The 17,872-nt window shown below is 38.4% G+C and overlaps 1 long non-coding RNA gene across 1 annotated transcript in view; it reads left to right on the top strand.

The window, feature by feature from the left end:
- Positions 1–4,454: 4,454 nt before the first annotated feature.
- Positions 4,455–17,872, top strand: part of LOC118762380 — a 22,017-nt gene continuing 8,599 nt past the window's right edge. The window contains exons 1-2 of the long non-coding RNA XR_004998124.1: positions 4,455–4,495; positions 12,031–12,036. This is a non-coding gene — a long non-coding RNA (uncharacterized LOC118762380). The remainder of the gene's footprint in view (positions 4,496–12,030; positions 12,037–17,872) is intronic.

The raw sequence follows: 17,872 nt of genomic DNA, 5'->3' as shown, positions 1-17,872 counted from the left end.
AAGAGACTGATAGAACAAGTACTGCGCCATGTTTAGATTTTTTACATATACTCTGCGAAATACGAATAACAAAGGATAGAATTACAATAAGACAAAGAGAAATACGCATGGGGTACTAAATACAGGTTATTTATCGTTTGGTTAACGGTCTAAGTTGCGAGATCATACGGAAAGGGCAACAAAGTATAGGCGATTGACAGGATGGGTGCTAAGGTGCTTCAGGACAAGAGAGCAAGCAGTCATGTTGACTCTGCAGAAAATCCTTGTTCTCAGCCGCCCGGATTATGGCTCTCAGCTGTGGTAACTGAATAGAGACAAATTAACAGAGGAGCTGGAAGTGATCCAACGCTACGACACTAAAATGATTGCCCCAGTGCAGCAGATGAATTACATATATGTGTGGTGTGTGTGTGTGTGTGAAGGCACATGGCTCAGTGGTTAGAGCGTCGAGCTTACGATTGTGAGGTTGTGAGTTCGATTCCCAGACCGGGCTGTGTGTTGTGTTCTTGAGCAAGACACTTTATTTCACGTTGCTCCAGTTAACTCAGCTGTAGAAAGGAGTTGCGACATTACTGGTGCCAAGCTTAATCGGCCCCTTTGCCTTTCCTTTGGATAACATCAGTGGCATGGGGAGAGGGGACGCTGGTATGCATGGGCGGCTGCTGGCTTTCCACAAACAATACACACACACATACACAGAGTAGTAGTAGTAGTAGTAGTAGTAGTAGTAGTAGTAGTAGTAGTGGCTGTGGTGGTGGTGGTAGTTGTAGTAGTAGTAGTAGTAGTAGTTAGTGGTGGTGGTGGTGGTGGTGGTGGTGGTAGTTGTAGTAGTAGTAGTAGTGGTGGTGGTGGTGGTGGTAGTTGTAGTAGTAGTAGTAGTAGTGGTGGTGGTTGTGGTTGTGGTGGTGGTAGTTGTAGTAGTAGTAGTAGTAGTAGTAGTAGTAGTGATAATCCACGGATGGAATTTATGAATATTTTAACGCATCGCTACGCACGTTTCCACAAATCAAATGAATTACTGAGAGAGATCGAAGAAACCACGACTTTACTCCTTGGAGCGATGACGCGAGAGATATATAATAATTTGCATGTAGAAAATCTTGGAAGAACTGGTTCCTAATTTGTCATAATGGAGCCAAAGGCACTGTCCACTACGTCTAAGAAGGAGCGAGGTGTTGCGATAGTTTAAGGTTCAAAGGCTCACAGTTCTTCGATGCTCTGCAAAACGAATTTTAAAAAACTTACATGGTTTGGATGTGTATGGCTTCAAAATAAATTAACAATTTTCTATCCACGATACCAACGGACCAATGTCCTGGTATGTCGTACAGACAAGGACAGCAGTGTCACTCTATCACATACACCAAAACGAACCAACAACTATGACGAAAGCACATGCAAAGAGGGTGGTGATATTAAACCGTCCTACGCAGAAGATATCAATCATAGAAGAGGGCTGTGGAAAGGCTGAAACACAAAACAGTGAAAGAATACAAGAATACACACATACATGCGTGTGTGGTTTACTTTGCTATTATGGTAAGATCAACAGAAAAAGTACTCCATCCACCGAGAAATAAATATTGCTTAATGTACACAGTATATAGTTATGAGCTAATAGTTTCATACATTGGTGGTGTTGACTAGGCAGGTTTTAATAACACGCCTAGTGTCTCCCAGAATTCATTGGACTCTGAGTACATGGCCTGTACAAGTTACAAATCAGCACAGTAGAACAAGAGAAATTACGAGAAAAAACAAGAGAAAGGTGGATGCAAAATATGAAAAAAGGGAGAGAATTACGAGGATTAGAGTTATGTCGCCTTTGAACGTAAAGCCATAAAGCTAGTTGACATAGAATCAACGGAAGGGGTCTATAGTGTGTGTTACAGCTGCTCGGTCGAGATAGGGTGGAGTTCTCCAATTCACCGATAGAAATTCGTCAAGATGTTTACATTTGCTGGATATTTCTAATCGGGAATTCAGCAGCGCCGTTGGCAATCGTAGAAAATTCCGTTATAAGTTAATGTATCTAAAAAATGCAAGTTATGTATTCTCCCTTTTCTTTTTCTCTTGTTTATTTTATCCTATCTTTTTTTTTTTTTTGTATTTTCACCTTTCCACTTCTTGCTTTTCCCTTTGCCTTACTCTTTTCTATTTTTGTATAGGGCACGTGCTGACAATCTGATATTACTTGGAGAGACAAAGTGTGTTATGAAAACCTACCTAGTCATCTCCAATGTATGAAATTATTTCTAGCTCATAACTATATACAATGTATATATATGTATATATATATATATATATATATATATATATATATATATATATATGTATGTGTGTGTGTGTGTGTGGTATGTGTGTGTAAGTGTGTGTGTGTGTACAATTAGAAGTTAAAGTAGCCTCGTTAATGGATGGTATCATCCAATGAATTAATCGTTCAATACCTAATATTTGTTGTGAATAATAATATTCATAAAACAATTCATTTATATATAAATCATGGTTTATAATCATTCAAAAGATTGATATACGATAATGGCCGAAATTGCGTTTGACCCTTTGGCCGATAACTGATGAGAGGTTGGTGAATTTCTGTGTTTTCTGTTTCCCTGTGTATTTGGTATACGTTCGTTTGTTTATTTACTACACATGTTTTTAATTATATATATATATATATATATATATATATATACAAAGGTATGTCATATTTTCCGTTTGCTGTCTTCTTTGTATTTATCCTGAACATATTATATATATATATATATATAATATATATATATATATATATATATATGGGAGACAGAAGAACGGAGATAAATGGTTTAAAAGAAAATTTTTTCAAACTCTTCGTTAGGAATACAGGAATTAAAACGACAATAAGAAATGAAATTGGTTCTTTATACCTGATAACTGATCGTACACAAATCTTTCCTGGAAAATAGCAAATACAACAACTACTACTACTGCTGCTGCTACTACTACTACTACTACTACTACTACTACTACTACTACTTATAATTACAATAATAATAATAATAATAATAATAATAATAATAATAATAATAATAATAAAGGTTACTTGTAGATTTTTTTCTTTGCGAACAGTCTACTCTGTTGTGTATAAGAATAATAAGAACAACAACAACAATATATGAAATATGGTCTTGTGATTGTTAAGTTTCAGAATAAAACTTAGAAACTCAGATACATGCATACACTTACACCCAACACGGTTATATATATATATATATGTGTGTGTGTGTGTGTGTATGTATATGTATGCATATATATATATATATACATATATATATATATATAATATATATATATATATATATATATATATATATGTATATGTATGTATATGTATGTATATATATACACATATATATATATATATATACATATATACATATGTATATATATGCACATATATAAATATACATATACACATAATATATAAGCGTGTGTATGTATGCATATATATATATACATACAGAGAGAGAGCGAGAGAGAGAGAGAGAGAAAGAGAGAACCTGTTAAATTATATAATATGAACTTTCGTGCCGCCAAAAGAAACAACTACGCCATCTTTCGTCTTTCGTATTCTCAAATTACTTTGTTTTTTCCTCTTTTTCATAATAATGATTTGTTTCTTATTTTCCTATTTGTGTCTTTCATTGTTTGAGTCACCTTCACATTAAAAACCTCACATCTCTAATAAAGCTAACATAATATGCAAATATTGTAATTAAAAAAAAATGAATATTAACGTTTTTTTCCCCCTTTCAATTTGTATGTTCATTATACTTTTACACATTTCCATACAAAGATACCCATTGTTATGTAAAATAAAACAGAACCGTTGACGATATGTTGTTTACAAATGTGAATTTTGACAGCAAACATTGGCAGAAGACCGTAAATATTTTTCATGTGGGGAGCGGGTAGAGGAAGGATTTTAGGGGCAATTAAATCAACAACAGTGCATTACCGGTTCGTATACCAGTTCTTTGCGAGTCAGAAACTTGGAGGCTACCAAAACCATAAAAAGTAAGCTACAGACCTTCATCAAAATATGTCTGCGCTACATCTTCAAGACAAAATTTCAAACAGAAACTAGTGGGATAGAAGGAACTAAACAGCCATTAATGAAGAAATTCTTTTCTGCGCTAGACACAAAGTCAGAAATTTTGGGGGAGGGAACCAGTCGATTAGATCGACCCCAGTACGTAACTGGTACTTAATTTATCGACGCCAAAAGGATGAAAGGCAAAGTCGACCTCGGCGAAATTTGAATTGAGAACGTAAAGACACACGAAATATCTATTTCTTTACTACCCACAAGGGGCTAAACACAGAGAGGACAAATAAAGACAGACAAACGGATTAAGTCGATTACATCGACCCCAGTGCGTAACTGGTACTTAATTTATCGACCCCCGAAAAGATGAAAGGTAAAGTCAACCTCGGTGGAATTTGAACTCAGAACGTAACGGCAGACGAAATACGGCTACGCATTTCGTCCGGCGTGCTAACGTTTCTGCCAGCTCACCGCCTTATTAATGAAGAAATTCTGAAAAGAAAATGGGGTTGAATTGGTCACACTCTAAGGAAACCTTCAAACAGCATTGCAAGGCAAGTTTTTAAACTGGCAACCTGAAGAAAAGTAGAAAGTTGGGCGACTTAAGAAGACAAAGAATGGATAAACGAAAGATGAAGCGAAAGCGATTGGTCTCATATGTTCTGAAATCTAGGAGAAAGCTTCAGATTGCGTCCACTGGCATAAAAAATGGTCGCCAGTCTTTGCCTCTTACGGACACAAAAAAAAAAAAAACATTTGTGAATTAGGTGTCCCAAAGTGATTCCGTTTTCGATCTGTAAGTGATGGTTATCGAATCTCCCTTGAATCCTCATCTACCTTCTTAAAAGAAAAGGCCATAACGTTACATAAGATGATCCTGGATTCCTTGCTCGTAGGGAAGAAGCGGGATGGTCAAGGTTGGAATGTCTTTGACTAGAAATTTGTTTGATCAGCATTAGTCTGAGACAAAACAACAATGACAACAATAACAACAACAACAACAACAACAACAACAACAACAACTACTACTACTACTACTACTACTACTACTACTACTGCTGCTGCTGCTGCTGCTGCTACTGCAACTGCTGCTGCTGCCGCTGTAACTATTGCTCTCTACGATCGTTTTACTTTCTTTTGGTCTTTGACATTCAGTCCTTTAAGCTTCCTGTCAGTCGACATCTTTTGAATTTTTAGGCCCCTTCTTTTCCTTCTTTCTACTCCCTTGTGCTACAGGGACCTCAAGGACTTTGAATCACCTAATCAAATACATAATTAATAGTAATTTTTTCCCATCATCTATGGGGAGGTGTTACAATTTCTTGTTGGTGGTAATTATGTATAAGTCTATTTCATTCTTTTTAAGAATCTTCAGCATGGAGGTGCAGGAGTGGCTGTGTGGTAAGTAGCTTGCTAACCAACCACATGGTTCCGTGTTCAGTCCCACTGCGTGGCACCTTGGGCAAGTGTCTTCTGCTATAGCCTCGGGCAGACCAATACCTTGTGAGTGGATTTGGTACACGGAAACTGAATGAAGCCTGTCGTATATATGTATATATATATGTGTGTGTGTGTTTGTATGTCTGTGTTTGTCCCCCTAGCATTGCTTGACAACCGATGTTGGTGTGTTTGCGTCCCCGTCACTTAGCGGTTCGGCAAAAGAGACCGATAGAATAAGTACTGGGCTTACAAAGAATAAGTCTCGGGGTCGATTTGCTCGACTAAAGGCGGTGCTCCAGCATGGCCGCAGTCAAATGACTGAAACAAGTAAAAGAGTAAAAGAGTATGGCTCGATCTTTAAAGTTGTTAAATGTATTACGGAGAGAGAGAGGCATTACAGTGTGAATACTCCTGGGATTAATGGCATACTGAGAGACGTTCCTAGGATATTTCTTTTGTTTCTCTTCCTAGAACGTTGTGGGGATAGGAATTAAGAGGAAACTTTGAAAAAATAGCAACCAAATCTCAAAAAATCAGACCTTACGCCTAAAATAAAGAAGGATTTTTTTGGATATCGTAGTTCTAGATATATAATAACCGAAAAGAAGATGACGTGTTCACGACTGGATCGGCTTTGACCACACGTTTGCTCAATCGGAGCGGATGTAGAGCAAGAGAACACAACTGCTGATATGGGAAGAATGAAAAAGCAAAACCGACGCTGGCGAGATTTGAACTCAGTAATCTATGGTACGTAACTGGATGTCGCAACAGATTTTGCTATCCCACCGCTCTATTTTCTTTCTCGATCCCAAAGACCGGTTCCCATGGTCTATAAGTGATCGAGGTTACAAAATTCTCCGTGGACAGGATTCCGGCTGGTTGTCCGGTTCAACGCTAACAATTTGAAGGCGAGTGGACAAAATGATTACATGAATCCCCCCCACCACTAGTACTTAACTGGTAAGTCATGTTATCGACCCCGAAGGGAGGCAATACATGGTTGACTTCAGCAAGATTTGAATTCAGAACGTAAAAGAGCTGGAGGAAATGCCGCAATGTGTTTTGTTCGACGCGCTGAGCCTTCTGCTCGCTCGCTGGTCGCCATACCATTTTAATTGACCAAATAATAATGGTTCCATCTTGAAGCTGCTATTGTCATTGGCTATTGTTAGCTCTTGGGGAAATTTCCTGTACAAACTATGTAACAGAAACGAGGAGGACGAATGGACAAATATGATCATGATAATAGAAGGAGAAAAGAGAGGGAATATTAACATTTTCTATTCTGTATGGCTAATATATATGTATATATACTAGCAGTATCGCCCGGCGTTGCTCGGGTTTGTAAGGGAAATAACTATATAAGCATTTTTAGAGAGTTATAGCCAAAAAATAGCAAAAAAATGCATTAAAAATGGGAAAAAGATTATGGTAAATTTTTTTTTAAATCGTTGACTCATCGTAGACTTTTTAGAGAGTTACTTCCCTTATATAATAGCGAAAAAATGCATTAAAATGGAAAAAAATGATGGTAAATTATTTTTAAAATCGTAGACTCATCGTAGACGCGCGCTAATACCCAGAAGGGCTCGATATGAATCACGACTATAAGATACCCGGTTTTGGTTACACTGCACCGCAAAATGTGGGAGTAGTTAGGAATCTAAATCGTAGGAGACAGACACACAACTTCACTTTTACATATAAAGATGTGTGTTTGTGTGTGTGTGTGTGTGTGTGAGTAGGCGCATGGCTCAGTGGTTAGAGCGTCGAGCTTTCGATCGCGAGGTTACGAGTTTGATTCCCGGACCGGGCTGCGTGTTGTGTTCTTGAGCAAGACGCTTTATTTCACGTTGCTCCAGTTGACTCATCTGTAGAAATGAGTTGCGACGTCACTGGTGCCAAGCTGTATCGGCTCTTTAGCCTTTCCCTTGGATAACATTGGTGGCTTGGAGAGGCGAATCTGGTATGCATGGGCGACTGCTGACCTTCCACAAACAATACACACACAGTACTACTACTACTACTACTACTACTACTACTACTACTACTACTACCACTCCTACTACCACTCCTACTACTACTACTACTACTACTACTACTAATAATAATAATAATAATAATAATAATAATTATAATGATCTTTTCACTTTGACCGGCAGATTTAAAAAATAATTTCTTTGTAACTAAACACTTTTAAACTTCGTATACTGGTAGAATGTGTCACATAAAACATCATTTTCTCTTGACGTTCTTGAGAAAATTCTGTAGTTTGTAAGCTATTTGTTGTTAAATTTCTTGTATTTCGGCAATTTCAACCAACCAATGACGTCTATTGAGGTGAATACAATTACTGCTGTTGTTTGTCAACAATTTCAACAAGTTATTTGTTTTGTGTACGCATGGAAGCTGCAACGTGTTCGTGTGTGAGTTGTATAAACACAAATATTATATTGGTTGGTGTATAATCGGGAAATAGCAATGTGTCTATGTGTACTAAAGGGAATGCATATACATGATTAGTTTTACTTCTCACAACCCTACGTGTTGTTTTACAATTTTGAGGATCGTTCGTTTTTCTAGGATCATTTACAATAAAATGTAGTTTTCCTTCATTTTTTGGATGTTTCTTAAATTCAACTTGATGATCGCAGATCTAATATTTCCTTCCAGAGAGCTCGGTGATGTAAGTCCATCTTGTTCGTTATTTGCTGCGATTATTATCATTATTATTATCATTGCTTTTGCACAGCTTCTAACGCTGGAGATGTACTACAGTGTCAGCTGTTCACTACCAGTGAACTAAGGTAACACACTAAAGTTAACACACCATTTCGGCTGATATACCTTCCAGCCTTCATCTGGTGTCTTGGGGGAAATTCGAACCTGAGTTCTCATTCCTAAGGTATTTTTCTATGTTATTATTTTATTATTATTATTATTATTATTATTATTATTATTATTATTATTATTATTATTATTATTATTATTATTATGATTATTATTCAGTTTTATTTTTATAGCGTGCTTTCACTTCACTACCGAGCGCAGCTCTGTGTGCCTTGGGTATGTGCTGTGATTTGTTGTGATGCTCTGATGGTTATTGTATGGAAAGTGTTTTGCGTAGGATGTGTGCAGTGCCTAGTAGTGCAATTTTCTGTATGTTATATGTGTTTGTAAGTCCTGGTGTTTTTGTTATGTATTTGTCTGAATATTTTTTTTATCATGCCTAAGGCACCTACTTTATTTTATTATTATTATTATTATTATTATTATTATTATTATTATTATTATTATTATTATTGCCTTTGCCCAACTTCACTACCAGTGAACTAAGGTAACATCTCTTATTTTTGAGCGCCTTCCGGAATATTCGAGCGGTTCCAAGCAGTGCTGTTTTCTGCCAGTGCTCTACCCTTATTGCAGCCCCTATTTGTTCCACGTACTTCTCGAGATTTTTGATCACTGTTCCCAGGGCTCCGACAATTACTGGTACTACTGCTACCTTTTTCATCGACCACACCTATTAACTTCCTAGGCTAACCTGTCATATCTCTCGACTTTTTTTTTCCTTAAGAAATTTCGCATTATTGCTGTAGGAAAATTCGCCGTGAAAACAAAAAATAATAATAAAAATTAGCTGTTTTCTAAAAATGGCAACTTTATCAATAAACCTACCAGTTAGAGAAATAAATTATCGAGTTTACACTTTAATTATGTGCCGCCTTCATGGTGAAATTTCCCACGGCAAATTTTTGCTATGGAAAAATGTTTGCGGCAAATTTTGTAGATACGCTTAACGGAGGATTTATGAAACATTTCAGGGGGAAAACTTGTTACAATATGAGAGAAGAATACTTGCAGGAACTTAAAAGAACATTTCCAAAGTTGCAAACGAATTTTTGTTTTGTTTATTAAAGAATAAATGTAAACAAACATGGGAATTCTACTTGCTTTTCGTTTTTTCTCTCCTTCCAATAACTAATGCTTTGACGTTTGAATATGTCTGTAGTCTTCATGATGGAAGTAAAAGTAAGGTTACCTTTGATCCAAAACACCTTTAATCAAAGGTATTTCATCCATGATTATTTGTTTCCTTTTTTAATATATTTTTAAGCCATTAACTGCCAATTTTTTAATTCATATTCTTTTGGCTTTGCCTGGTGTCTTAGGAGTTAAAATAATATATAGTATTTAAATTTTCTTCGTATGTGAATTATTTTGGAAATTATAAATTTTTCGAAAAGTCCCAAATGGGGATTGCTGAAAAAAAAGCATATTTATCCTTTTCCATTCAATTGTAATAATAAACATTTTAGTTTTTTTTTTGAAACTATAGTATTGAATGCGAAAGTGTATGAAATATCAATGAATGATAAAGATAGGAAATGCAAAACAAACGGAAAAGACGTTTTCAAAACGGTCAATATTTTTGTGGTTCAAAAATTGCGATTTATGGCATAAAATGTCCTCTAGAATTAGCCAGAGCTAATAATGACGAACTTTAATTACTAAATATTGTTAAACACACCTCTGCAGATGCAATGTGCATAAGTAATCTCCTTTAAATACGACGAACAACCGGCAGTGAGACTGTTTGTAGGAGATCCCTAAATGGGGCTCATGGCAGGCAATGGGTTAAAGCATAAACAAGGTGGCGTGCTGGCAGAATCATTACCGCGCCGAGTAAAATGCTTGTCGGCATTTCTTCGGTCTTGAACTTCTGCGTTCAAATTCTGCCGAGGTCGACTTTGCTTTTGTTCTTTCGAAGTTGAAAAAACAAGTACCAGTTGGATACTAGGGTCGATGTAATCGACTTACCCCCTCCCCCGAAATTGCTGGCCTTGTGCCAACATTTGAAACCGTTATTAATGTATTTTACGGTAAGGCGGCGAGCTGGCAGAGTCGCTAGCACGCCGGGCGAAATGTTTAGCGGTATTTCGTCTGCCGCTACGTTCTGAGTTCAAATTCCGCCGAGGTCGACTTTGCCTTTTATCCTTTCGGGGTCGATTAAATTAGTACCAGCTACGCACTGGGGTCGATGTAATCGACTTAATACCTATGTCTGTCCTTGTTTGTCCTCTGTGTGTTTAGCCCCTTGTTGGTAGTAAAGAAATAGGTATTTCGTCTGCCGCTACGTTCTCAGTTCAAATTCCGCCGAGGTCGACTTTGCCTTTCATCCTTTCGGGGTCGATTAAATAAGTACCAGTTTCGCACTGGGCTCGATATAATCGACTTAATCCGTTTGTCTGTCCTTGTTTGTCCTCTGTGTGTTTAGACCCTTGTGGGTAGTAAAGAAACAGATATTTCGTCTGTCTTTACGTTCTGAGTTCAAATTTCATTGAGGTCATCTTTCTCTTTCATCCTTTCGTGGTCAATTAAATGAGTACCAGTTGAATACTAGGATCGATGTAATCGACTAAACCGCCCCCCCCCGAAATTGCTGGCGTTGTGCCAAAAATTGAAATCAATAAATTTTTAAAGCAAAATCTACAACGGACTGCAATATGTAATGTATCTGTTTTCTTTCCTTTATTAACAACTAGCAGTATCGCCCGCGTTGCTCGGGTTTGTAAGGGGAATAACTATATAAGCATTTTTAGAGAGTTATAGCCAAAAAAATAGCAAAAAATGCATTAAAAATGGAAAAAAATGATGGTAATTTTTTTTTTAAATCGTTGACTTATCGTAGACATTTTTAGAGAGTTGCTTCCTTTATATAATAGCGAAAAAATGCATTAAAATGGAAAAAAAATTATGGTAATTTTTTTTTAAATCGTAGACTCATCGTAGACGCGCGCTAATACCCAGAAGGACTCGATATGAATCACGACTATAAGATACCCGCTTTTGGTTACACTGCACCGCAAAATGTATGAGTAGTTAGGAATCTAAATCGTAGGAGACAGATACACAACTTGACTTCTATATATATAAAACTGTAGTTGTGTGAGTGTCTGTCTCCTACGATTTAGATTCCTAACTACTCCCACATTTTGCGGTGCAGTTTAACCCAAACCGGGTATCTTATAGTCGTGATTCATATCGAGCCCGTCTGAGTATTAGCGCGCGTCTACGATGAGTCTACGATTTTAAAAATAATTTAACATCATTTTTTATTCCATTTTAATGCATAATCTTTCGTGTGTCGATGGCGGCGGAGTTGGCGTCCATGGTCACACCTGCACCTGTTTGCTTCTCCCCCTTCTTCCCTCCCTCGTGAAGCTGTGGGGAAGGGAGTGTAAGGAAATCAACGTCGTAAAGCATTGTCAAGGAGACCAGCGTTCTTTTAGAACAACGACTTCATGGCTTGAAGACACTAAAACAGAAAATGTCTACGATGAGTCAACGATTAAAAAAAAAATTTACCATAATTTTTTTTCCATTTTGAATGCATTTTTTTGCTATTTTTTGGCTATAACTCTCTAAAAATGCTTATATAGTTATTTCCCTTACAAACCCGAGCAACGCCGGGCGATACTGCTAGTTTATATATAAAGATAAAGGTGAAAAAAAACTAGAGTGGACGATACAAGGACAGACACGGGGGTCGAAAGACAAATGGAACATATAATCGATGATAAATAAATATAAAATTCGGATGAAAAACAAAAATGACTGAAGAAACAATTATGCAGTGAGGCACGTGGCTGACCCCACAAACCACGATCCAATACTGAATCCTTTGGTAGACTCTTTAATTTCTCGCTCAAACAGGTGCATTTACTCTCAACACTCTCGCTACAGTCGTCCATTTTTTTCCGAAATATTCCGTGCGACAGGTATCTCCTCTTCATCCTAATTTTTCTTTTCATATGGAAAAGAAAAAAGCTCACCAACCCAAGGCTGGGGATGAAGGTGCTTGCCATGATCACTTTCACTCTCGTCTTCCACACTACTTCCTTCGCGGTAGCTACTCCGCAGAGGAAACAAGCCTGCTCTTCTCTATTCGGGGAAGATGGCAGAATAATCTTAATTATAGACTCGGTTGACAGCTGTACTCTTCTCAGATGTGACACCAGTTGTTCGACATAAACCCAAAGTTCCGATATCTTTGGGCATTGCACAATTGCATGCAGGACAGTTTCATTTTCCTAACCGCATCGTGGACAAGTCGGCGTGGCTGAAGCACCATGCCTAAAGAGTGTATCCAGAACAGGTAAGGCACCTCTGTAATATTGCCATGCCAGGGACTTTCGAAATTTGTCCAAAGGCCCTAGCTCGAATGTTCTTCGGTACAGGCTAGCGAATTAACTGTCATCGAAGCCCAGGGTTTCTCCCAAGGCGTCCTCACATTTTAACTCTAATAACCCTCTATAAAAGGACGAGATGGAACCCCCGCCGCTGGCGTTGCTCGCTTAGGGGAGAAGCATCAGCGCCTGACGACACTCTGCGTGCCAAGTTCCCAACTTCAGCCTACACTTAATCCATGGGTCCAGTTCAGTGATCGAGGTGAACTGTGGAAACAACTGTCCGACGAACGGAGACCATACCTGCACACTGTCCGGGTAGAGCCAGAGGTGTCTCAGCCTCAGTGCATGCCTGCGCATTTTTAGCCACGGCATCCCTGGCCCACCCTTCAGCAATTGTTGGCAGCAGAAATGTACCTGTTTTAAAGCTAGTTGGGTGTAGTTTGGCCACTCTTTGTATTAAGTCGAGACACAACGTAGAAATGAGGTCGCTGGTTCAAGTCCAATAGAAGTAATTTAGGTCTGTAATAAAGGGGAACTATAATATATTGTTTTAAGGATTTCGTTTAAGAGCCAAGAGAAGATCTTAAGTATTTCCAAATTTCGCAGGAACTGTAATAAGGGCCAACAGTTTTGAGGAGTTTTACTGGAAAGTTGTAAATATAACCTAGAGGTAGATTTATCGGAAAGAAAAATCGAATTTTTTGCCCGGGATTTTATTCAACATGGAATCCTCTGTGTGCGACGTTTTCGGTTTTCATTTCTAATTTTATCTTTTTATTGTCGTTCTTTTTTTTTCTACGTTTATTCCTGATGTTTCTTGAGTTAGAACTTTTTCCCCTCTCATCAATTTAAAACTGTTATCTCTCTCTGTTATCTCATTCCTCCGTCTATCTATCTATCTATCTATCTATCTATCTATCTATCTATCTATCTATCTATCTATCTATCTATCTATCTATCTATCTATCTATTTATCTATCTATCTATTTATCTATCTATCTATTTATCTATCTATCTATTTATCTATCTATCTATTTATCTATCTATCTATCTATCTATCTATCCATCCATCTATCTATCTATCTATCTATCTACATCTATCTATCTATCTATCTATCTATCTATCTATCTATCTATCTATCTATCTATCTATCTATCTATCTATCTGTCTGTCTATCTATCTATCACATCTGTGCATGAATTATTTCAAAATAATTATAAATGCTCTCTAACTTTTATTTTAAATGCTTCAGGTCTAAATCGCCTTTGTAGAATTAAGGTTTACCATAAACTCTGTTACAATACCTTAGCAATTAAAAGATAAAGGAAAAAATATTTAAGAATATATTGAAAGACATTCAGGCACCAAATTTGTGAGGTTTTCCTTCCAGGTCTTTCGCTTGTATTTGCGTTTAGTCTTTCTTTTTTTTTTCCTCTTTTTCTTTTCCTATTATAATAATAAACAACCAAATCTTTATTATTTCGCGATAAATCATAAGAAGAAATGAAGTTCAAAGTATTTTTTTTTCTTTTAAGAAATAATATTTTTATCCTTTGTAAGAACATTTTACAGGTTAAACTATTGTCGATTCTGTCGAAGAATTTGGAAAGAGTGGACGAAGTAAAAGACTCTCTGTATTTAGTGGCGTCTCTTTACATTCTGAGTTCAAATTCAACTGGAGACAACTTTGCCTTTCGTGCGACTGGGATCGATAAAATAAAGTACCCATCTATGGCACTCCGTCGGTAACGACGACGAGTGTTCCAGTTGATCCGATCAACAGAACAGTCTGCTCATGAAATTAACTTGCAAGTGGTTGAGTACTCCACAGACACGTGTACCCTTATTGTAGTTCTCGGGGGAGATTCAGCGTGACACAGAATGTGACAAGGCTGGCCCCTTGAAATACAGGTCCAATAGAAACAGAAAGAAAGAATGAGTGAAAGTTGAGGTGAAAGAGTAGAGCAGGGTTCGCCACCGCCCCTTGCCAGAGCCTCGTGTTTCGCGCAATAAACACTTACAATGCCCGGTCTGGGTATCCAAATTGCGATCCTACGACCGTGAGTCAGCTGCCCTAACCACTGGGCCATTGCGCCTCCACAAAGTAGCAATCAAATACTAGGGTTAATATAAACTTCTGTACCCTCCCTACATACCGTCGGGTACTGAGTTTCGATCCCTTACGTTTTCGGTTCAAACACAACTTACATTTCATACGTAGGGAGGGTACAGAAGTTTGTTTTAACGCTAGTATTTGTTTGGTGCTTCGCGAAGAGGCAATGGCCCAGTGGTTCTGGCAGCGGACTCGCGGTCATAGCGTCGCAATTTCGATTCCCAGGTTAATGTTTTAACAAATTATTGGCTTCATTTTCTTCATTCTTCTGTCTTTATTTTTTTTTACTTGTTTTAGTCATTAGACTGCGGCCATGCTGGGGCACCATCTCGAAGAATTTTAGTCGAATGAAGCGTGATACATATTCTATAGGCCTCTTTTGCTGAACCGCGATGTTATGGGAACGTAAACACACTAACACCGGTTGTCGAGCAGTGGTGAGGGACAAACACAGACACAAAAACACACATATGCGTACACAATACACACACACACACACACACACACACACACACACACACACACACACACATACGAATGAGTGGACAAACGAAGGAGGGGCACTCAACACATTTATTGAGAATTACATGTACGGATGAAACCATTCGTTGGTATTGCGAGGGTTTCAAGCCTGATGCTAATCTTCAGTCATTTTGAATTTCACATTCAAAATGGCTGAATTTGAATCAAACAGTTTTTTGTGTTGTTCGTTCCTTCTCGAGACGTGACTGGCTCATTAGGGCCGGTTTCCCGGTTTCCTTGGCGTACAGGTTCCCCACCTGGACGGGACGTCGGTCCGTCGCAGGTGAGCTGCAAGATGCATGAGGAAAGAGTGCGAAAAAGTTATGACGAAAGTGTCAGCAGAAGTTCGCCATTACCTTCTTCCGGAGCCGCGTGGAGCTTAGGTATTTCACTCATAAACAAACACATCGCCCGGTCTGAGATTCGAACCCGAGATCTAGTTATATGTTTTATAAAAATATATATTATTTGTTATTTATGTTTTGGTTTATGTCTATCACTGTTTGAGTCGCATAATAGTGGTTTTATCTCTAATTTATATTTTATATATTTATATTGTGAAATTTGATTTAATACTAAATTAAATTTTTCCCTGTAAATTTGGAGTTATACTCACTAATATTATATATATATACATATATATATATATATATATATATATATATATATATATATATATATACAACAGGCTTCTTTCAGTTTCCATCTACCAAATCCACACGTGTTTTTGGGTTGTCTTGCAGCGGTGGTAAGTTACGTCTTCTCTCTTGTTTAATGGAGGAGCGATGTTTAATGAGTTACAAAAACTTAAGTTCTTCTTCTTCAGACTTTATGTCGTCTGAGGAAGAATTAGTGAAAAGTCTGAAAAGAATTGCTGAGGCTGTGGGGACGAAAAATTATGCTGAAATGACAAAAGGAAAAGTGAAGATGTGAGACTAGAAGAACTGAGCAGGTTCAAGGAAATACTTAAAATGGAGGGGAATGATTTGAAGGTGTTCCCCACCCGAAAGAAGTTTTAAAGAGAGGGTGATTACTTACAGGACACACGCGGTGGCAACGAGAAAGATTGAAGTATTATCACCAACCCAACTTGAAAGGGGCTGAGACCAGTCTGGCAAGGGATTTCATACCACACTTTCAAGATCTTCTGGGTTAATCTGTACCACCATGTCCAGACTCTGCCCTTGCCAGTTTCTGTAGGGTGTTTTGGTGGCCTGCAGGACCACCACATTTTCTTCCATACCTACATTCAATTCCCTTGAAGCACGTCTCCCAAGGTATACGTCTCCACCATTTCCCAGCTGTTATTTTATTCCTCCTCCTCAACGCTGGTACCTGTCTTCCTCTGTGGTGCCACATCTGTTTCGTTTTCCTCCACGGTCAGTGGAGCATCCACCACTTTTTTGTCCTCTCTTTCCTTATCCGTTTCTTGTAATGAAGGACACTCCTCTCTAATGTGGCCTTTCAGGCCACATTTATAACATCTCGGAATCCTCCCTTCTTCTCTGACCCTTAATACCTGTTTCTTTATTACCCACAAGGGGCTAAACATAGAGGGGACAAACAAGGACAGACAAACGGATTAAGTCGATTATATCGACCCCAGTGCGTAACTGGTACTTATTTAATCGAACCCGAAAGGATAAAAGGCAAAGTCGACCTCGGCGGAATTTGAACTCAGAACGTAACGGCAGACGAAACACAACTAAGCATTTCACCCGGCGTGCTAACGATTCTGCCAGCTCGCCGCCTTCTGACCCTTAATACCGTCCCTCCCGCTGTCATGCTCTCGACCATTTTTTCGATGTCCTCCTCCGCAATTTGTACCACCATGTTAAGAGTTTGTCCCTTCCAGTTCCTGTGAGGTGTTGTGTTTGCCTGTAGGACAACCACCTTCTCCATTCCAAGTAATATAGCAGCCACTAGCCAAGTTACATCCACTTCCGGGGGTATTTCCTCCACCCTAATTCTGGAAGCACGTCTCCCAAGGTATACGGGTAGAACTATCTCGTTCGTTTTCAAGGGTGTTACCGAATGCAACCTGGTGGTAGCTAGCTTTTCATCTTGCACCTCAATTGCTCCAAATCTTTTACCTCTGGCAAGGTACGAAATCCCTTTCCAGACTAGTCTCAACACCTTTTCTATCTGTGTCGTAGCCAGGTTTTCACTTTTTCCAGCTGCCACCGAGTACATCTCATAAACTATCGTTCTTCCTGCTTTTTCCTTTAAGAATTCTACAGCATTCCCTTATATTTGTTTATATCTTCTATCCTTACGTCTTCGTACTTTTCCTCCGTCGCTGCGGCATAGCTTCTTTCTTCCAAAGCCTTGTCTGTCCTCGCCAGGCACTGCACCATCTCCTCCTCTGATGACATATCTTCCAAGGAAGGGTGGCCTTCAGTGCTCGAAACAGAGCAACTCAAAACTTCTTGTTCGACGTCCCTCCATCACAGGAGGAAAAAACGCCGCACAGCCAAAAAACACGCATAGCTAAAAACCACGTCCATCTCGCT

Source organism: Octopus sinensis, linkage group LG2 (genome assembly GCF_006345805.1).
Source record: "Octopus sinensis linkage group LG2, ASM634580v1, whole genome shotgun sequence".
Lineage (NCBI taxonomy): Eukaryota > Metazoa > Mollusca > Cephalopoda > Octopoda > Octopodidae > Octopus > Octopus sinensis.
The sequence above is the reverse complement of the archived record's forward strand: the minus strand, read 5'-3'. Positions and strand labels throughout refer to the sequence as shown.